Source organism: Dromiciops gliroides, chromosome 1 (genome assembly GCF_019393635.1).
Source record: "Dromiciops gliroides isolate mDroGli1 chromosome 1, mDroGli1.pri, whole genome shotgun sequence".
In the NCBI taxonomy this organism is placed as follows: domain Eukaryota; kingdom Metazoa; phylum Chordata; class Mammalia; order Microbiotheria; family Microbiotheriidae; genus Dromiciops; species Dromiciops gliroides.
The window spans coordinates 244151089-244174549 of record NC_057861.1 but is presented as its reverse complement, the minus strand read 5'-3'; the positions used below and the strand labels follow the sequence as shown (position 1 = coordinate 244174549).

Below are 23461 nucleotides of genomic sequence, written 5' to 3'. Positions count from 1 at the left end.
TTGACACCTACTAGCTGTGTGACCCTGGGCAAGTCACTTAACCCCAATTGCCTCACCAAAAAAAAAAATAAGGGATAGATAAGAACTTTAAGAACCATCTCTTTAAGATATGGAATGGGGGGCAGCTAGGTGGTACAGTGGATAAAGCACCAGCCCTGGATTCAGGAGGACCTGAGTTCAAATCTGGCCTCAGACACTTGACACTTATTAGCTATGTGACCCTGGGCAAGTCACTTAACCCTCACTGCACTGAAAAAAAAAGATATAGAATGGAAAATAACTCAGCACCAAGGTTGTCTACATGTAAAAAATAGGCTAAGTAGCAATGTGGATTTTATCTGTGTATCTTTGCTTATGACACAGCTTCCTAAATTTTTACTTATACCCAAAAGCAAGATATGAACAATTATATATAGAATCACCATTTATGTAAATACAGACTAGAAAAAATAATTTCCTCTTCTGAATTCATTTTATTCAAAGAGAGCAACTAGAAGGTCCGTTAATTCAATAGGCCTTGGCAATTGGCTGGGGGAAGGGGGATAACAAAAATAGTCAGGCTGGTATTCTGCACATAAAATAAAGATTCATACTATAGAATATTTGCTACAAAACAGAGTTCAAAGGAGCTTCCTCGATCCCTGACCACCAGCTCCATTTGTAGTTCATTGTCCTAAATCTGATGCTCAGAAAAGCTTTCCCTGAGAAAACACCTTGGTAGCTTGTATTGTCACCTCTAGTGCATTTTGTCCAATAAATTGGGTCAATGTACTCCTTATTTTCTGCCTTTTCTTCTGGCCCATCAGGATCCTGGCACCATTCCAAGCCTGCTGTGTCCCATTCCTGGTTTCACAGAAATTTAAAAAGAAAAAAAAATCAATGAGAAAGGAAAGGGGAAAAAAGTCTCTCTATGGCTCAGCTGACATAGCCACAGGCAGGAGTTGGCTGGTGTGACAATGTATTTATGCACGCAGTTAGTCAGACCTGAGACTCAGTTATTTTATAGTTCACTCTGCCAACCAAGGCAATCAGTTGTTGCAATCAGCACTTGGGGCTTCAGGGGTTAGAAAGAACAAATAAATAAATAATAAAATAAAATAAATAGCCAAGCTGAAAGAGAAGAGGTGATGACTAGTGCTGTGAGTACCCAACTAACAGCAATGTCTGTGCTATCGGCCAGGGGCTACATCAGCCTGCTCAATCGCTGATAGATTTCCTAGTTTATGTGTTGCAAGTGAGCAGATTGTGGCTAGTAAAATCACCCAGGTGTAGAGAAGTCTGCTTCAGGAAGTCAGGCTCCTTGGGGAAAGAGCTCTATAGAACCTGACATCTCTAGGGCAGACTGTTTAGAGGATGGGTTATGCAGAAAGGAGGGTCACGGACAGTGATGCCGGGTTTTTGCTTCCTCTGAAAGCATGAGAAACCCCACTTCAAAGGCTCAAGGCTGATTGTCCACAGTTGCCTAGGGATAGTATTATTCAACCTGAGACTCTTATTTCAGAAGCCAAGGGGGAAAAAAGCTAAATAGAAACCTACCCAACTTGGCATCAAGTACATAAATGGACTTGAATAATTGAGAGCAAGCAGACTTTACCATCTCCCAGCCAAAACGGACAGCTGCATCCTGGCATCTCCTGTATGGGGAAAACAATCTGTGAACATTACTATCACATGTGGCCTTTTTTGTTTTATTTGAGGAAAAAAAAAAGATCTGGGAGGTCCTAAGGTTTCCAGTAAAGAATGTCAGGGTTGAGATTCAGGAAGCATTGATGGACCTTCTTTAAAGGTTGTTCAAACAAACTGAAATTGTGGACACCTGAATTCAGGAATTCTGTCTTCTTTGTGCTTCTCAGATGTCCAGGCTGTTTCTCATTCACTGTGATGGCATGAGCAGCCTTGATGTTACACAAATGGAGGATAAGGAGAACAAGATTATTGGAAATTCTGTCTCTATTAAATATACTGAGGAAACAAGCATTGCATTGGGTGGAGGTGTGGGGGGAGTATCTAGAGGAAAGAGGTGGGGAGGGCTTAAGGGACACAACTAGTATTTGAGAGGAAGCAACTGAACACTAGTATGTTCTATCCACTAGGCCATGCTGCTTCCCTTATTGCATTTAATATTGGAAGATAATACCTATATTCAGCAGCAATTCTGTGATTTCATAGCCAAAACCTTTCCTTCTGTATACTCGCTACTCCTAAAAAATATCCTAAAGCCTTCCAAAGTTGATAACAGATTTTATATATAATTGACTAAGCAGAGTCAGTCTCAAACCATACCCAAAAGAAGAGAATTTTTATTTATGCAGCTAGATTTTAGTAGTTCAATGCTTTTTTTAAACTAAAATTCTTAACATGAGTCTCACAACAGGAGATGGAAAAGAAGCACAATAAGTAACTATGGGGACAAAATAGAAAGGAAGCCATGGGTTGTCATTGGGACACAGTCTGTTATTTGGAGTAAAAGGTTAATTTCATCAGCAAAGAATTACAATCAGAGCAGGAATGGCAGTAATCAAACAGAAGTGGCTGGTGAGAACAAAACACATTGGAAAGTAAGAGAAAATTGGATAGAACTTGGAACAAGTAACAGATAAAGACATGTTACTGAATAAGACCTATAGAGAGAATACATGACCTATATGTGTCCATTTGATTAAGAAGGTGAGAAGTAACTGGGAGGGTTATGGAAAAAAAAAAAGAAAGAAAAAAAGAGATTTTCAACACGTGAGCCTCTCAAGTGCTATGGGGATTAGTGAAACATTATTCCCAGTCCCACTCTTTTTCTCTTAAATATCAATATTTTTCCATTGGTCCTATCTGTGAAAGGAAAATGGCACACTGCTGTCTTAAAAGCCAGCTGGACAAAGGGTGGATGCTGGAGGAGTCCATTTTGAGTGCTCATAGAAACAGGTTTAGCCTTTTTAGCCCAGTAACTGCCTAATTTGGCTCCAGATATGGAAACAGTACAGCCCCACTACCACCAGCCAAGTAAGTAATGCAATAGGTGACTCATCTGGCTAGGCCACCATCTGTATGAAAATGTGACTACCATTCACTCTCTTCAGGTATTTGTTTATGCCATCAAAGAGTAAGGTCAAGAGAAGGGCAGTGGAGGAAAGCTAACATTTTGACTGGTTTGTGAATGAATGGAGGCTGTTTTTTCTGTTTGGAAATGGTTATTCTACTAACTTTCTTCTCTATTCAACCGTCAAACAGTTTTTAATCAAGGCCAAAAAAGGATCTACTTAGAAAGGAAAAAAAAAACTCTAAAGGAGGATTTTTTTTAATTTGGCATTCACATTTTTTAGTTTTGTTTTTACTAAAGTCAATTATCAGTTTTCACATTAAAGAATTCAAAGGACAGAATATAGATTCTTAAAACAGGAAGAGACCTTAGAAAATATGTAGTCTGATTATAGCCATTGTCAATATGCTGGTCACCTTTAGCAACAATTAGTATTCATTTAGAAACTATAGATACATCACGCCTGATCAAGAGATAACATTTTTTCCTGCCTATATAATGCTTCTAATCATTTTTACAACTTCATAACAACACTGAACCCATCAACGTGAACCTAGAAGATTCTGAAACAATTTGGTGGAAAGACAATGCCCATGTGTGTCACAAGCCGCTAGGCAGGTTGCCACAAAATACCTTTAATTTTATTTCCCCATATGCATTTTGTATCATCACTTAAATCTCTTAGAATATAGGCTCCTGAGGAACAAGAGTGTTTTATTTCATTGTTTGTTTTGTTTTGCTTTGTTTTATCTTAAATTCCCACCTTGCACAAAATAAGTTTATTAGAAATATTTGTTAACTTTTCAAATGGAATGCAATTCTACTAAATTGTCATCTAGGATCATGTAATTATTGAATCTTAGTTGAAAAGGACCTCAGAAAACATAGTGTCTGAGCCATAGCTAAAATGAGTCCCCTCTACCATGAGAGGAAGTGAGATACAGCATTTATGGAACTTATTACCTGTGAAATAGTGGGAAAGTCACAATCTTTTGGGGGCCTCAGTTTCCTCATTTGTAAAAGAAAAGCATTAGATGACATGACCTTTGTGCTCCCTTCTGCTGTAAATCTATGATATTATGAACATCCTTAACCAATGGTCACTCAGCCTACTCTCAAAGACCTCTAGTAATGGACAACTTACTACTCCCTGAGGCACCACATTCTACTTTTGAACAACGCTAATTAGGACAGGCTTCCTAACAATTAGAAGTAAATTAGAGCTAATTAGAGACAAAATGGAATTGAGATGAGCAAGGTGTAATTACCTCTAAAGAAAATAGTAGCAATGACCCAAAGCATTTTTTCTAATTACGAGTAATTGAAAGGTGGTCAGGTATAGAGGATCTCAGAGTCAGTAAGACCTGGGTTCAAATTCCATCTATGATATGTATTAGCTGTGTGACCCTGGGCAAGTCACTATCCTCTCAGGTCTCTAGCTGTTAAAATCCTAAACTGCAAAGAAGGTGCCAATCTGGTTGTTTAAAATAAACTTCCTTCTCTTAGTCCTTCTATCAATAAAATCACAGGTCCAGTCTCTATTCATATCCCTTACTTTTTATAATAAAGCTTTTTACTTAAAGTTTTGAGTTCCAAATTATATCCCTTCTCTTCCCTCTCCCTAAGGCAGTAAGTAATAAAATATAGGTTATATATGTGCAATTATGTAAAACATTACCATATTAGTCCTTTTGTATGAGAAAACTTAGTTTTTTTTGAAAAAAAATGAAAGTAAAAAATAGCATGCTTCAGTCTGTTGAATCAATATGAGCTCTTTCTTTGGAGGTGGATATTATGCTTCATCATTAGTCCTTTGGGGCTGTCTTGGATTTTTGTATTGCTGAGAATAGACACCATTCACTGTTCTTCATCAAACAATATTGCTGTCACTGTGCACAATTTTCTCCTGGTTCTGCTCACTTCACTCTACATCAGTTCAGGCCTTTCCAGGCCTTACTGAAGTCATCCTGCTTTTCATTTCTCATACCATAATAATATTCCATTACAATCATGTACCACAGCTTGTTTACCCATTTCCCAATTTTGATAGGCATTCCTTTGATTTGTAATTCTTAACCACTACAAAAAGAGCTTCTAAAGATATTTTTGCATAATTAGGTCTTTTTTCTCTTTTTGTGGATGTCTTTGGGATAAAAACCTAGCAGTGGTATTGCTGGATCAAAGGGTATACATAGTTTCATAGCCCTTTGGGTATAGTTCCAAATTGCTCTCCAGAATGGATGGATCAATTCAAAACTCCACTAGCAGTGGATTAGTTTCCCAGTTTTCTCACATCCCCTCCAACATTCAACATTTTCCTTTTTTGTTATATTTGCCACTCTGATAGGCATAAAGTGGTACCTCAGAGTTGTTTTAAATTGCATTTCTCTGATCAATCGTGATTTAGAGCATTTTTTCATGTGACTATAGATAGCTTTGAATATGTTCACTCCTGCTTTGTATTACATATAGGTTATCCATGCTTTAAAAAAACAAAACAATGGTTGTGCTTCTACCCCGGTCATGTACCTAGTGTTATCCTTATAATAACTTGGGAAGGTACCTGGGAAGCGGGGAAACTACCCCTATAGACCTTTCCCTGAAAAGACATCCCCCATTCTCAAATTCATTATCTGGCTTCCTTCTCAAAGATTTCATAGCGGTGTTCTAAAAAATAATAATCAAGTTTAGAGCATTAAGGGAGGAACTAAATATTCAATACAAGTGAACATTTTAAATTATTTATTTTAACATTCTTTAAAAGTTTTTGAGTTTTAAATTCTCTCCCTCCCTTCCACACCTTCCCCAGACTTCAAGAAGGCAAACAATGAGACATCAATTATACATATGAAATCAGGCAAAACATATTTCTATATTAGCCATGGTGCAAAAAGAAAAGCAAGAAAAATAACATGAAAAAATATGCTTCAATATGCACTCAGGCTTCATCAATTCTCTCTCTGGAAGTGAATAGCATTTTTCATCATGAGGCCCTCAGAATTATTTTAGATTATTTCATGGATCAGAGTAGCTAAATCTTTCACAGTTGATCATTGTTACAATATTGCTATTACTATGCACAATGATCTCCAGGTACTGCTTATTTCACTTTGTATCAGTTCATATAAGTCTCATGTTTTTTCTGAAAAGCCCCCCACTCCCCACAATCCTTTGTTATAGCACAATAGTATTCCATTACAATCATATACCATAACTCAATAAAAGTAACCATTGATTTGATTAGTAATAAGGGGTAGGAAAGTAAGAAAACTATTTAAGTAATAAAACTAGAAGCTGGTTTTATTTTTAAAAAATAAAATAAATGAAACATTGGTTATTTTGATCAAAAAAAGAAAGAACCAAAACCAACTTAATAGTATCAAAAATGAAAGCGGTGCTCTTCAGTTGTCTGTAAAGTGCTCGGTTCTTCTTCGCAAGCTAAGGCCACATTGGGCTGAATCCTCACTTCAGCCCGCGACTAGCACCACTACAAACTCTCTCCTCATCCAGCTCCCAAAATGGCCGTCTCCAAGCTCGCTTGCATCTATTCTGCTCTCATCCTTTACAACAATGAGGTTACGGTCATGGAGGATAAAATTAATGCCCTCATTTAAGCAGCAGGTGTAAATGTTGAACTGTTCTGGCCTGGATTATTTGCAAAGGCCCTGAACAATGTAAACATTGCAAGTCTCATCTGCAATGTAGGAGTTGGTGGACCTGCCCCAGCAGCTAGTGGTGCTGCCCCTGCTGGAGGTGCTGCTCCTGCTAGCACAGCTGCCCCAGCTGAGGAGAAGAAAGAGGAAGCAAAAAAAGAAGAACCCGAGGAGTCTGATGATGACATGGGCTTTGGTCTGTTTGACTAAATATATTTTTGAAACATTAAATAAAAAGCTTAACTAAAAAAAATTGAAAAGGGTGAACTTACCACCTATGAAGAAGAAATTAAGACAATTGCTAGGAACTATTTTGCCAAATTATATGTCAATAAATTTGACAATTTAGGGGCAGCTAGGTGGCACAGTGGATAGAGCACCCACCCTGGATTCAGGAGTACCTGAGTTAAAATCCGACCTCAGACACTTAACACTTACTAGCTGTGTGACCCTGGGCAAGTCACTTAACCCCAATTGCCTCACTAAAAAAAAAAAATTGACAATCTAAATGAAATGGATGGATATAAATTACTCAGATTGACAAAAGAAGAAATAAAATACTTAAATAACCCAATTTTATAAAAAGAAATTAAATAAGCCATCAATGAACTTCCTAAGAAAAACTCTCCAGGAACAGATGTATTCACAAGTGAATTCTACCAAACATTTAAAGAACAATTAATCCTAATATTATGTAAACTAATTGAGAAAATAGGTGAAGGAGTCCTACCAAATTCATTTTATGACACAAATATGATGTTGATACCTAAACCAGGAAGATACAAAACAGAGAAAAAAAATCATAGAGCAATTTCACTAATGAATATTGATAAAAATTTAAATAAAATACCAGCAAAGAGACTATGACAATATACTACAAGGATGGTACACTATGACCATTTAGGATTTATACCAGGAATGCTGGGCTGGTTGAATATTAGAAAACTATCAACATAATTAACCATATCAGTAACAAAATCAGTAGAAATCATACGATTATCTCAGTAGATGCAGAAAAAGCCTTTGACAAAATAATAGCACCAATTCCTATTAAAAACACTAGAGAACATAGGAATAGATGGAGCTTACTTTAAAATGATAAATAATATTTTATCTCATCAGCAAGCATAATCTGTAATGAGGATAAGCTAGAAGCCTTCCCAGTAATATCAGGGGTGAAGCAAACACACACATTATCACCTCTATTATTTACTATTACTAGAAATGTTAACTATAGCTATGAGAAGAAAAAAAAATTAAAGGAATTAGAATAAGCAATGAGGAAACAAAACTATAACTCTTTTCATATGACATATTATACTTATAAAATCCTAGAGAATCAACTAAAAAACCACTTTAAATTATTAACAACTTTAGCAAAGTTGTAGAATACAAAATCCCACACAAATCATCAGCATCTCCATATATTACCGACATAATCCAACAACAACAGATAGAAAGAGAAATCCCATTTAAATTAACTGTAGATATTATAAAATATTTGGGAGTCTGCCTGCCAAGACAAACCCAGGAAGTGTATGAACACAACTATAAAATACATTTCACACAAATAAAGTCTGATCTAAACAACTGGAAAAACATTAATTGTTCATGAGTAGGCTGAGCCAATATAGTAAAAATGGCGATCTTACCTAAATCAGTCTACTTATTTGGTGCCATACCAATCAAACTATCAAAAATATTTTATAGGGCTAGAAAAATATAACAAATTGCATCTGGAAAAAAAAAAGCTCAAGATATCAAGCAGATCAATGAATAAATGTAAGAGAAGGTGGTCTAGCAGTACCACATCTCAAACTGTATTATAAAGTGGTAATTATCAAAACATTCTGTTCTGGCTAAGAAATAGAGTGGTGGATCAATAGACTAGAATGTGTATGAATTGCACTATAGTAAATGACTATAATAATCTAGTATATGATAAACCAAAAGATCTAAGCTTTTGGAACAAAAACTCATGATTTGACAAAAACTGCTGGGAAAACTGGAAAATAGTATGACAGAAACTTTTGTTGTTTGTACTTTATTCTTGAAGAGGACCATGACATCAGGGTGATGTCATTACATGTACTGAATTGGATTTAAGTGAGGGAGGGCTATGTAAGGTTCAAAGACTTATTTGAAATGATGTATAGTAAAGTGAGCAGAACCAGGAGAATGTTGTGCACAGTGACAGCAACCTCACTATCTCCTCCAGAACAATCTGGGTCCAGTAGCAAGATAGATATTAGGACAACTGGAGATGGTCCTGAATGTTTAAGGCAATTGGGGTTAAGTGACTTTCCCAGAGTCACACAGCTAGTAAGTGTCTGAGGTGAAATTTGAACTTATGTCCTCCTAACTCCAGGGGCATTGCTCTCTCCACTGCACCACCTAGTTGCCCAATGACAGAAACTAGGTATAGACCAACATCTCACACTGTATACTAAAATAAGGTCAAAATGGGTACATGATTTATACATAAAGGATGATACCATAAGCAAACTAAGAGAGAATGACATAGTTTATTGGTCAGATCTATGACCAGAGGAAGAATTTAGGACCAAAGAAGATACAGAGAGTATTACAAAATGTAAAATAGATAATTTTGATTATATAAAATTAAAAACCTTTTATACAAATAAAACCAATGTAAAATGAAAACAATGTAAACAGAAAACTGGTAAAGAAATTTTGTAACAAGTATCACTGATAAATGGCTCATTTATCAGATATATGACTGAGTCAAATTTATAAAAATACAAGTCATTCCCCACTTGATAAGGTCAAAGTATACGAACAGGTAGTTTTCAGACAAAGAAATCAAAGCTATCCATAGTCACATGAAAAAAATGCTCTAAATCATTATTGATCAGAGAAATGCAAATTAAAACAACTCTGAGGTACTACTTCATGCCTATCAGAGGAAATCAAAGGAATGTCCATCAAAATTGGGAAATGGGTAAACAAGCTGTGGTACATGATTGTAATGGAATGTTATTATTCTATAAGAAATGATAAGCAGGATGACTTCAGTAAGGCCTGGGAAGGCCTGAATTGATGTATAGTGAAGTGAGCAGAACCAGGAGAATACATTGATTTGGAGGTGACATTTCTCACATTTTAGCCTGGGGTGACCAAATTGTATCACATGTTGCCATCACTCCCAATTTTTTGTCATCTGAAAATTTGATATAGATATCATCTGTGCTTTTATATGTCATTGACAAAAATGTTGACTAGAACAGCAGTTCTCCATTCTAGCCCTGCCTCAGTGATGATATTCATTCATTAGTCAGTGTTCTATGGGTCCACGCATCCATTTGGTTCTAATCTACTGACTTTTCTAAAAGGATGGGGCAAGTTTTTCAAATATGAGAAAATCTCTGCATATCCACAGTGGAAATTCTATCATCCATGTGGGATATTGAGGCTTCCTACGAAATCTGCAGGATGCCGCAGGCTAGAAAAGGAGTAGATAGTGAACAAGAAGGACAATATACTATGAACCTTGAAGCAAAACTCATTCTCATGTCTCCTGTTGTTGTTGTTGATTCCATTTTAGTTGTTTTGGACTATTTATGACCCCATTTGGGTGTGGACTTTTTTTGGGCAAAGATACTGGAATGGTTTCCCATTTTCTCCATTTTATAATTGAGAAAATGAGGCAAACAGAGTTAAGTGACTTTCCAGGGTCACATAACTAGTAAGTTTCTGAGGCCAAATTTGAACTCAAGAAGATGAGTCTTCCTGATTCCAAGGCCCTATTCACTACTCCACATGGCTGCCCCATCTCTTCTATATCCAGTCTTAAAGGTTTCTAAAGACGTGAGGAATGTCATTGCAGAGAGCTGGTAAGCACTCTGTTCAGATGTTCATCTTATTTCTTTCCTATGCAGAATTAACATACAGGACTCTTGGTCAGACAGGTAGGTAGGATGTTTTTCATACTAAACACACATCATAAAGACAATAGCCTACCTGCAGTACTTTCCATAATTTCTACATTATATTGAGTGCTAACAATATGACCTTAGAAATCTCCCATAGTGTTGTTACAGTAGGCAACAACACATTGCTATTACCTAAAGACCAGATGGCATGGCCTAGAAAATAACACTGGCATCGAAGATGCTTTTTCTTATGGTTTAGAGTTTTCCTGCCCAATGCCTACCCACTGTGACTAGCTATTGTGATCAGCAGTCCAGATATCAATGTCTTCACCAACAAATATAGACCAACTGGCCTACAGCGATTCATATAGCAAATATTTGCCACCTGTGCTCTACCTTAACCTGGCACTTATAGAATGAGAAAAGACTATATAAGAATCAGAGTGTAGAAATAGATCTACCTATGTAACTTCTCATTTGCAATGTACATAAGCAGTGTACCTAAAACGCTGCCCAGTTTTTCATCATTAATGATGTCAGGATACCTAGTATACAATTATAAAAGTATATGTAGGGGGCAGCTAGGTGGCACAGTAGATAGAGCACTGGTCCTGGATTCAGGAGGACCTGAGTTCAAATACGACCTCAGATGCTTGACACGTACTAGCTGTGTGACCCTGGGCAAGTCACTTAACCCCAATTTGCCTCACCAAAATAATAATAATAATTATTATTATTATTATTTAAAAGTATATGTAAGTATATATTACATAAAGTATAATATAAATATATTATATTTATACACAAATATACCAATTATAAATATAAATATATATATAGGTAATGCATCATTAGTAAACATAGTTTTAGATGTTATTAAAGAACAAAGAGGCAGCATAATACAGTAGCTATAGAAAGTTAAACCTGGAGTCAGACCTGGTTCTGAACCCCACCTTGGATAATTATTAGCTCTGTAATCCTGAATAAATCATCTACCATCAAAAATGGAAATAATAGCAGCTACCTCCAAGGGTTTTTAGGAGGGTTAAATTAGATAACATACATAAAGTTCTTAGCATACCTCAAAAATTGCAAGCATCCAAAATTAATCTTATAATGTCATTATTATTATTAATTATTATTATTAATAGTAATAAAAAGATTTAGTCTGTGATTTCACTGGTATAGATAATTCCAAAGAAAGAAACTCCCTCAATCAGTTCATATTGGTAACTCTTCTCCAACTTACAGTTTTAAATAATTGCTTCTTTTACTGAGAAGTTAAATGACTTGCACAGGGTAATATAATCATGGAGTCAGGGGTGAGATCTAAACTCAAGTCTTCCTAATTCCCACCATGTCTCTCTGCTCACTATGCCACAACCTCTATTATTATTATTATTATTATTAATGTTGTTATTGTTGTTGTTGTTGTTATTTAGCATGTGTGGATGGTATGCTTCAGCCCAGTATGCTCCTGTTTTTATTGTAATGTGAAGGAGTTTTAAGCTACTTATTCCTCAAGGGAATCATGAATACAAAGCACTTGTACAAAGAAATAAAGCAGCTATACTGTATAGCTATTTTATAAATGGGAAAAATTGCAATGTGCATTCTCACAAAAATCACTGTGCTTCCTTCACCTTCTCTAGCCCTCCTACATGATCCTAAAAGAAGCCAAAGCAGTCATATGAAAAAGACTTAATCTTCCATAAAAGGTCTAGAATTTAATTTTTTGATCACTGAATTCTGCAACATTAATTAGCACAGCTTAACAGCATGTACTCTATATAGACTTACCCTTCATGCTTCAATTTCACATGGCTACAAAGAAGTTAGAAATGTCACAGGGTCAATAGCATGACCCTGTATATTTAGAAATGAATGAAAGCACATTTGATAATACTAAAGTATCCCCAAATCCTCAAGAACACAAGCATGTTGAATCATGTTGTTTATTGATCTACTCTTTCAAAAACATTTACTGAGTTCCTGCTACCCTCAGTGTCCTGTGGTAGATACCAGAGAGGACAGGGGGATGAGGCAATCATCCAACATTTATTAACCACCTACTGTGTGCCAGGCATTGTGCTAGAACTAAAAGGACAAAAATTAAAGTATCTGCCCTCCAAAATCTTGAAAAGAAACATTCCGTGCCTTGGAGAGTCTCTAACTTAATAAAGGAGATAAGGCATTCATATCAGAAATGAAAGAAGAATATGGTAAATAGCAAGAGACAAAAACAAAGAATTATAGGAGTTTAAAGGAAGGAAAGATTTCTCTCCCCTGAAGAGAGCCAGATATGTTTCACAGAAGAAATAGCATGCTTGCTAGTTGTTGAATTGGATAGGATTTCAAAAGTCGGGGGAAGAAAGGGTATGAACAAAGATTAGAAAAAAAGCAATTCATGTTTCCAAACAATAAATAGTTCAAGTTAGTTGGATCACAGAGGGCCTGAATATAAGTCTAAGGAATGAGAAGCAACATAAAAACATTAGGTCTTTTTCTGATTTTTCCATTGCTTTTAAACACAGTCTGTTCTATAATTTATTGAAGTGAGGAATACATTCTTTCTTCTTAATTTAAACCAATTTTATTATTTTTATTATTATATATTTTTTCTATTACTATTCTAATTTTACCCTTTAAAAAATGTACTTTCCTAAAATAGATCTTTGTTCTCATTGAAGTAGATGCCCCCTTCAACCATGATGATTACCACTCATCCATACCAAAAAATCCTGTGACACTGTTGTTCATTACTCTCATAATTTTGCCACCAGGAGTTTAACGAAGAGTCTAGGGCTCTTCCTTATATTTCTGACATGAACAAGAATAGTAGCAAAGCACATGGGTCAGCCAACCCCTTGGTTCAAAACCAGCCCATTTTCTCTGGGTCATGTATTTCTTTTATGATATCCTTTACTTCAGTTTTTGGTTTTTGGTGAGGTTTTATTGTCTGTTTACTTTGCTTTTGTTTGTTTGTTTGTTTGTCATACCTAATTTTCTTTGTTGCAGCCTAACATCAACCTCACTTGACACTTACTAGCCATGTAACCCTGCTCTTGTCAAGTCACATAACCCGCATTGCACACCCCCCCCCCCCAAATATAGTAAGAGACATGTTTTGGTAGACTAACTAACCACCTAATTCTATATAACTTTATATAGAATTCATCTAACTTCTTTTTTTTGTGCTCTTTTGTGAAATTTCTGCCTCTCATAAGTATATTTGCAACTGTCATATTAAAGTCAAATTGTGGAGACTATTCTTTCTTGCTGGTATACTTTATTATAAAAAGTTTTACAGATCATTTTCCATTTTTTAACTGTTGTCCTCCTGGCTTAATCCTCAAATACCCTTAGGTTAAATTTGCTTAGTTGGGTCTCTCTTGTCAAATTGTCTTTAGACTGTTTTTTTTTTCCCATCCATTGTTTTTCTCTGTTTTATGAGGTGACATTATTCATGATCTTTCACCATCCTTCTCTGTACGGTTTTTCAAATTAATTATTATTCTTAAAAGGTATTACCATTAGATGCCATATTTCTCTCCTTGGCAAGGAAGGTAACCTTTGCCTGACCAAGATGCTTTTTGGGCTTTTTCGGTCTTCTCATTATGGCAAATGATTCACATTAATTGAGCATTTACATGAAATGATTATAATTAATACCAGTGTTATTTCTTCTGTCCATATCCCAATGTTTTTGTTTTGTTAGTGAGGCAATTGGGGTTAAGTGACTTGCCCAGGGTCACACAGCTAGTAAGTGCTAAGTGCCTGAGGCCAGATTTGAACTCAGGTACTTCTGACTCCAGGGCCAGTGGTCTATCCACTGTGCCACCTAGCTGCCCCATATCCCAATGTCTAATGATCAAAATTGTTTTTTAAAATGTCAGCCCAGAGTTATATTTAATTGTATTTAATTTAATTGCACACCATACATTTATATTTGTTTTTGTTTGTTCAATTATTTCAATTTAATTTGTTTTCAAATTTGTTTTTCAAATTGAACAATTCAAATTGTTCAATCTTTTGAAAATTTATCAGTCTAAAAGAAAAGTCTATTGGGGGGCAGCTACATGGCACAGTGGATAAAGCACTGGCACTGGATTCAAGAGGACCTGAGTTCAAATCCAGCCTCAGACACTTGACATTTACTAGCTGTGTGACCCTGGGCAAGTCACTTAACCCCAATTGCCTTAACAACAAAAAAAAGAAAGAAAGAAAAGTCATCAGTCTTACTGCTTCATAAAAAGGGCTACCTACTGACAGTATTCTTATTTATTCAACCATCCCTCTTCCCATCCTCCTCCTTCTTCCCAATATCCTTCTCTTTTTGCACAGTCTTCCCCTTTTCTTCTTTCTTTTTCCCTTCCTCCTTATTTTCCTATGCTCTTCCCCCTCATTCTCCTGTTTTCTTCCTCATATGTCTCCTCCTTTTCTACATTCTCTTCCTCCTTTTTCTCCTTACAATTTTTCTTACATTCTTTCTTCTCCCTTCTCCCACAAAATACCCCTCTAAGAACATGCAACCAACCCAATATAGAAAAAGAAAAATTTCATATTCTTACTTGAATATCCGCTCATCATAAGATAAAGATTATTATTCCATACTCTGCCTTAACTTGAACAACATATGTATGTTTAGAGAAATAATAAGATATCATGACAAGCTAGTACAGGTGGCTACACTAAAATCTTGGGTATACTTAGACAGAATCTAGGCAGATCAAGGTACAGGTAGGGTTTAGTAATTTTTCTTCCTTAGGTTTTTGAAAAGTCTGATCAGGACAATTAAATACATACAACAAGTAGACAAAGTTATACACACATAAAACAGACAAAATAATTGGGAGTGGGTCACTGATCAGCCCCAGGAAAATATTTAGTGAGTTTGTTGCCCAAGGGGTACCTACCTAAAGCAAATACTCTGTCCTGGCACTAGTATCTCTGGTTTTTTCTGATGAGGTATATCTCTGAAACAAGGACCCTTTTAAGTCTTTTTTTCAGGGCAATGAAGGTTAAGTGATTTGCCCAGGGTCATACTGCTAGTAAGTGTCAAGTGTCTGAAGCCAGATTTGAACTCAGGTCCTCCTGAATCCAGGGCCAGTGCTTTATCCACTGTGCCACCTAGTTGCCCCCTTAAGTCTTTTTAAAATTTTTTTGTAATTTTTTTTCATTTTACTTTTTCAAATTACATGTAAAAACAAATTTTAGCATTCATTTTTTTCAATTTTGGATGCTAAATTCTCTCCCTCCCTTCCTCCCCCCTTCTTGAGAACGCAAGCTATTTGATATAGATTATACATGTGAAGTCATATGAAAAATATTTCTATATTATCCATGTTGCAAAAGAAAACACAGACCAAAAAGAAAAAGGGAAAAAGAAAGGACTTTTTTTTAAAAGTGTGCTTCAATCTGCATTGACTGTAACAGGATAAAAAAATGTACATTATAATTTTGTTGTATACTTGAAAGTGATAGTATGTTGTGCATAGTAGATTTGCAATTTCAAGTGCAATCATCTTTTTTATTGTACTATGTTATAAAAATGCTTTTTTATGCCATAAATATAAAATAAAATAATTTTTAAAAAGGAAGTTAAAAAAAATCCTTCAATCGGCATTCATACTCCATTAGTTCCTTCTCTGGAAGCAGATAGCATTTTTCACCAGGAGTCCCTCAGAACTGCCTTAGATCATTGTATTGCGAAGAATAGCAGTCATTCATAGTTGATCATCCTACAATAATGTTGTTACTATGTACAATGTTCTCCTGGTTCTGCTCATTTCACTTTGCATCAGTTTATTTCTCTTCCCAGGTTTTTCTGAAAGAATCCTGCTCACCATTTCTTAGAGAACAAAAGTATTCCATCACAATAATATATCACAACTTGTTCAGCCATTCCCCAACTGATAGACATCCCCTCAATTTCCAAGTCTTTGACACAACAGAAAAGAGCTGCTATAAATACTTTTGTACATATAGGTCCTTTTCCAGGGCAGCTAGGTGGCACAGTGGATAAAGCACTGGCCCTGGATTGAGGAGAACCTGAGTTCAAATCCAGCCTCAGATACTTGACACTTACTAGCTGTGTGACCCTAGGCAAGTCACTTAATCCGTATTGCCCCCCTCCCTCCCAAAAATCTCTAATCTAACATATAGGTCCTTTCCTTTTCCTTTCATCTCTCTAGGGCATAGACCTCCTAGTGGTATTGCTGACTAAAAGGTACTTTTTTTAAATCTTAAAGGCTATGGAACTGATAAATAATACTCTGATTCCTAAACAGAGGTTTTATCAGTAATTTGTATATGACACAAAAATTTACTTAACTGTATTTAGTTGTCCAAATGCCTTTTTATTGGAAATAAATAAACAGAAATGGCTAACAGGGAGTTGAACCCTAATATGAACAGGGTATAGTAAGACAGAAACCAGCTGCCTATCCTGAGGCCAAGTGACTAGGTTCAGAAAAAGAATTAAACTTGTTCATCTTAGGCCCAATGAGCAGAACCAGGATTGATGAATGGAAATGTCAGAAAGGCAAATTTTAGCTCAACACAAGGGGAAAAGTCCTAACACTTAGAATCACCCCAAAGTGGCATAGTCTGCCTCAGGAACCGGTGGACTTAACTTTTCACTCAAATACTGGAAGACCAATTATCATGGATGGTGTAAAAGAGATTCTTCCTAGGGTACAGATTAGTCATCTTGTTGTTGTTTGTCCTTCATTCTGGAAGAGGGCCATGGCATCAGGAGCTGATGTCAAGATTTGCGGTCAATTGGATTGAAGTGAGGGAGGACGATGCAAAGTCAACTAACAGCTTCACTCTCTTCTCCAGAGCTATCTGGGTCCAGTGGCAAGATATATATCAGGATAAATAGAGATGGCCCCAGATGTTTGAGGCAATCAGGTTAAGTGACTTGCCCAGGGTCACATAGCTAATAAGTATCAAGTGTCTAAGGCTGGATTAGATGATTTGAATTTACATCTTCCTGACTGCTGGGCCAGTGCTCTATACACTGTAGCACCCAGATGTCCCACAGATTGGACTAAATGACATCTGAACTCCAAATTCTGAGACTGTATGATCACATATCTCTGAAATGAACTATATCATCATTCACTCAGGACCCCATAATATCTGTGTCTCAAAGTAGGAACACATACTATAGGCATATTTGGACTTTTCTGGGCTTGTATTACTCCCTTGAGCTTGGCAGGCACTCATTCCTCAGGGGCCTCAGGTTCCTGTTCATCAGTCCTCTATCTCCAAGTCTTCCTAGCGGCAGAATAGCTCAGGCAATAGAGACTACAATTTCACCACCTCTCACCACCTCCCATACTTTTCTTATTACTGACAGGAAAATTTGTCATGAAAATAGCCGTACTTTCCATATAGTGCTTTTTATTTTCCATAGGGAAGCTTTACTGTGACAGAAATTCACTTTTTTTTGTCATACTATGTAAAGAACAACATATTTTCACTTTCTTGTTATTTTCCACTTCTGATTTACACACACACACACACAAACCCTTTTCTAATGATCTGTTATTATTCACAGTATGTGGCTAAAATTAAAGCAATAATAATGCTAGCACCACGTGTAAACTATTTTTCATCTGGGGGGGGGGAACATTGATTAATCCCAGAAAACACCACTATACAATAGTCATTATCCCACCATTTTGTTGATGAGGAATGGGAGGAAGAAAAACACAAAGGACAAAGTATATGTATGGACACCTTACTATGATCAGAGACAAGATGGAAGGGACTTTGATTTAAGCTCTAATGGTCAGACCCTTCTGTTTTCTATACAAATTTATCACTACAAGCGGCTCTAAATTAGTGATGAAAAGAATATCCTAGATAAACTTTCACCAAAGCCATTTCATCAAGTCAACAAGCATTTATTATTAAGCACCTAGCAAGTGCCAGGCACTGTAAGAATGGTGATATAGGGGGCAGCTAGGTAGCACAGTGGATAAAGTATTGGCCCTGGATTCAGGAGGACCTGAGTTCAAATGTGACCTCAGACACTTGACACTTACTAGCTGTATGACACTGGGCAAATCACTTAACCCTCACTGCCCTGCCCCCCCAACAAAAAACTATGTACAAGGGGCGGCTAGGTGGCGCAGAGGATAGAGCACTGGCCCTGGAGTCAGGAGTACCTGAGTTCAAATCTAGCCTCAGACACTTAACATTTACTAGCTGTGTGACCCTGAGCAAGTCACTTAACCCCAATTGCCTCACTAAAATAAGTAAGTAAGTAAGTAAGTAAGTAAATAAATAAACTATGTACAAAAACTAAAGATACGTAAAGGATATATTGGAGGTAATTTTGCAGGGAGGGCACTAGCATTAAGGTGGATTGACAAAGAATTCTTATAGAAATTGGAATTTTTGTTGGGTCTTGAAGGAAGCCTTGGGAGCCAAGAGATAAAGAGGAGGGGGGAGAGAAAATATTCAATCTAAAAATAGAGGGTTATTGCAGAATAGGGGAATAGTCAGAGACAGAGCAACAAAAGACTTTTGTATTCCCAATGTTTTTGTTGACTTTCTCACCTCCTCTGTTGACTCTAATTCCAGTAGGAGCCAGAAGGGGACATCCAGGAGAGCAAAGAGTTAGCCATAATATTTTTCCATATATAGATTAAACTACTAAGAAAGTTTCTTGAAATTAAAAAAAAGGAAAAGTATAAAAGTAAAACTTAGAAATCACATGCAAGTGGTGGCAGTTTTTCATTCTTCTCCACCAACAGAGCCCCTCATTTTACTCTTGTTGAAGTCATTACACAAATGTCTAATGGAGTTGTAAATAATCTAGGGTAGATCCCCATAATGGAAATTCCTTCCACCAATGCAGATAGCAGCCCATCAATGATTTAGGATTCTAGATTAAGATAAATCCTAGGGATTATATGAGGTATGAAGGCTAAGTAATTTATTCAGGTTCACATGGCTAGTAAAGTCAGCAGTAGGAACTGAATCCTAGCTTTTGTGATTCTAAGCCCAGCACTCTATCCATTATACCATGATGTCTCTACATTAGCACCACTATATTTTTAATTGTGAAGAGCTAAATCCATTTAGGGTAACTATGTGGTTCAGTGGATAGAGCAGCCTGGAGTCAGGAAGACCCGAGATCAAATCCAGCCTCAGATACTTAATAGCTGTGTCACTCAGGACAAGTCACTTCACCCTTTTTGCCTCAGTTTCCTCGTCTATAAAATGAGCTGAATGAGAAAATGGCAAACCACTCCTATATATTTGCCATGAAAAATGAGGTCACAAAGACTGAAACAACTTAACAATAAAAATAATCATTTTAGGGAGACTAAAAGAAGAAAGAGATAGATTTGCTCAACTCTTTTAGCCATCATATTTACTTCTTAGGCTTCAAAGACCAAACCTTAACCACTCCCATGAGTCTTGGCCCTACATTTCCCACTATGACACCTTCACCTGAGTCTCTTACCAGTACCTCAAATTCAAAATATTGAGACAGAACCAAGATGGTGAAATGAGAGGAAGCAGTATAGCCACGCTTCCCTCTACAAGCCTCCTCCAAACATATCAAAAAGGGCACCAGACCAAATCCCAATGTGGAAATCCCCAAAAAGTCATAGTGAGTCATTTTATCCAGCGCAGCTCAGCATGAGGAAACAAACACACGTGCAGACACTGGAGATTGGTGAGGCCTGGAGCACACTGCAGGGAGCACTCCAGCAGAATCTAGGTAGAGGTTGCACACCAGTACAAAAAGAAGTCCTAGATCATAGCAGAGTCACACCGGGACACTGTGATGAGGACATGTGTTAACTGGCAGCTTTGATACCCATTTCACAGTTCCAGGTCACAGATCTAGAGTAGACTGAGGAGAGGACCTGTTCATAGGAGTGGCATTTCCTGATAGGAAAGCCCTAGCGTTATACCAAGAAAGGAAGAAGTTCAGAAGCCAGTAGCAACAGTAGTATGGCTCAGACCCCAGGAATAGAGCAGAGTCTCATGCCCAGCCTGCAGGACAGAAACATCAAATCAAAGGGAAACCTATAATTCTGCTGCTCTGAACCAACAGAGTTCTCCAGCTAGCTGACAGAGGTTGCATCTAGCTGCAGTCTACTCTTGCCCAGGCAGAAGCTATATTAATATGAATAGAGAGGAAGAGCTGGATTTGAAGGGAGGTGTGAAAGTAGAATATGGCAACTGATTGTATATGGAGGTGAGGGAGGGTAAAGGGTCAAAGATGACTCTAAGGTTGTGTACTTAGGTGTATGTGATATCTCTCTCCTCTGATGGTACTTATTCTAGATTTCTCCCTTGTCACAATCACCTTTGTATCATATGTATTTGTCTTTGTATCACATGTATTTGTCTGTCACTCCTGTTGGATCATCAGATCTTTCAGAGAAGAGATGGTCATAATATCACAAAAATCTTTGGAGATAATGGAGTTTGATTCCATCATTTTATGGATAAGGAAGCAGTGACTTATAAATGTTTAAATGACTTGTCTAAAGTCCCACAGATAGTTTGCAGTTGTGTTCCTATCACTTAATTGAGTACCTTGAACATATATTATATGAGTGCTTGATAAATGTGAAAATTCAGTGGCTTTCAAGTAGATTTAAGGATAGGGGAAATCCAGACAATTAAAGCTATCTAAATAGTCTTAATGGAATGAACTGCTTTAATAGGAAGTGTGTTGCACATCATTACTGCTGCTTGAATAGAAGATGGGAGGTATGTAATAGGGGAGGCTATTGGGAGGATACTTATTTAGAGTTCAAGTTAGACTCTAATCTCTCTGATGATATCTGTTCTATATCTAAGATTCTGTGGTTTGGTAGAACTCAGCTTAAGTCTCTTCTGTGGACACAGACTAAACTCCTAACTCTACTCAACCACAAACTAGGTCCTTTGCTCCAGCCATTTGCCCTGAAAGTACACACCATTGGTCAAAAAAAAAAAAGAGAGACTGGACAAATAGAACAGATAAATTAGTGTAAATCCATCATTACCTGGAGGAGTTGGGGAGAGACAATTTAAAGCCTATGTCCTAGTGTCTTGATTAAATTATCTTATTATATGACAGAAAACAGGTTATGATATACTATGCCAGAACAACAAAGCAATGTTGATGTGCAGTGTTAGCATTGACAATGACATTTTTTTATTTTTTAGTGAGGCAGTTGGGGTTAAGTGACTTGCCCAAGGTCACACAGCTAGTAAGTGTTAAGTGTCTGAGGCCAGATTTGAACTCAGGTACTCCTGACTCCAGGGCTGGTGCGCCACCTGGCTGCCCCGACAATGACATTTGCCAGGAATGCATATTGATTCCTTGCCAATGGCAAAATCCTCGTCATCTATTTCAAATTTCTGGAATCTTCTAATCTTCCTCCTATTTTCTGGGCTTTTTTGACTAGGTGCACAGGCAGTACCTTTATTATCATCTCTATTTTCTCAGTATTTCTTAAATTTTTAATATTTTATGTTAATAATAACAATAAATTCTCATAACAGATACTCTGTGGCATGAAAGAGCTATGGTCCTCTCCCAGATAGGGAAAAGCTTACATTTATTACAGGAAGGGTATTATCATCCCTCCTTGTGGCTTCATTTATGGAACAATGCAATTACCTCTATGATTAAATACAAACTCCTCTGGTGCTTAATGGCCTTCACAATCTGACTCCAATGTACCTTTTCAGAATTATTATACTTATTACATGATATTCCCCTTCAGGTCCAGCCAAAATGGCTTTTTTCCTGTTCCTCAAACACAGTACTTCATTTCAATAAAACATGCCTTTGTCCAAGCTGTGGCCCATGCTAGAAGGTATTCCCTCCTTTCTGCCTCTTTAGAATGAATGCCCAGTTTCCTTAAAAGTTGAGCTAAATGTATGAACTGATATATAGTGAAGTGAACAGAACCAAGAGAACATGGTGCATAGAGACAGCAATATTGTTTGATGAAGAACTGTGAATAACTTAACTATTCTCAGCAATACAGTGTTCCAAGACAATCCCAAAGGACTAATGATGAAACGTACTAACCACCTCCAAAGAGAAAACTGATATTGATGAAACACAGACTGAAGCATGCTATTTTTCGCTTTCTTCCATTTTTTTTCTTTTATTCAATTTTTCTTGTACAAAATGACTAATATGGTCATGTTTAATATAATCATAAATGAATAACCCATATCTGCTTACCTCCTCTTGGAAGAGAGAAGGGAAAGAGGGAAGCGGGGATAAAAATTGGAACTCAAAACTATAAATAAAAATGTTTAGTACTTTAAATAAATAAATATTTTTAAATTATTTTTTTAAAAGTTCAGCTAAAGCACCAGCTCCTACATTAAGTAGTGTTGTTTTTTTCTGGTTGCTCCAACTGCTAGTGCCTCCACCACCCTGAAATTACCTTATATTTATTTTCTATACTTACATGTGTACACATTGTTCCCCCCCTCCATTAGAATGTAATAGAATGTCCCTTGAGGGCAGGGGATGTTTCATTTCTGCCTGGTACATAGAAAGCCACTAATAAATGCTTTTTGATTGATTAAATGCCTAAGTGGTATCTGGTTTTTATTCACAAATGTTTCACGGTCTTCATTTATATTCCTTAATTAATATCTCTTTGATTTTACCAACAGAAAGGAAAAGTTATGGCTGTTCATATGATTTCAGTAGAAAGATGTCATAGGATTCCACAAAGATATGTCTTCAGGGAATGGGGGTGGGGAGGGTTTTGGTTGTTCTTGTAAAGATAGATACAGGTATACTCCAATATGAGGAAGATGCTGCTAGCATCTCAGTGTGCAGGAGGAAATTTAATGCTATCAAAGTGTTCCAGTGATAATAAAACACA

General features: G+C 36.8%; 1 pseudogene; it reads left to right on the top strand.

The window, feature by feature from the left end:
• Positions 1–6549: 6549 nt before the first annotated feature.
• LOC122736528 lies at positions 6550–6894 on the top strand (annotated as a pseudogene).
• Positions 6895–23461: the final 16567 nt, after the last annotated feature.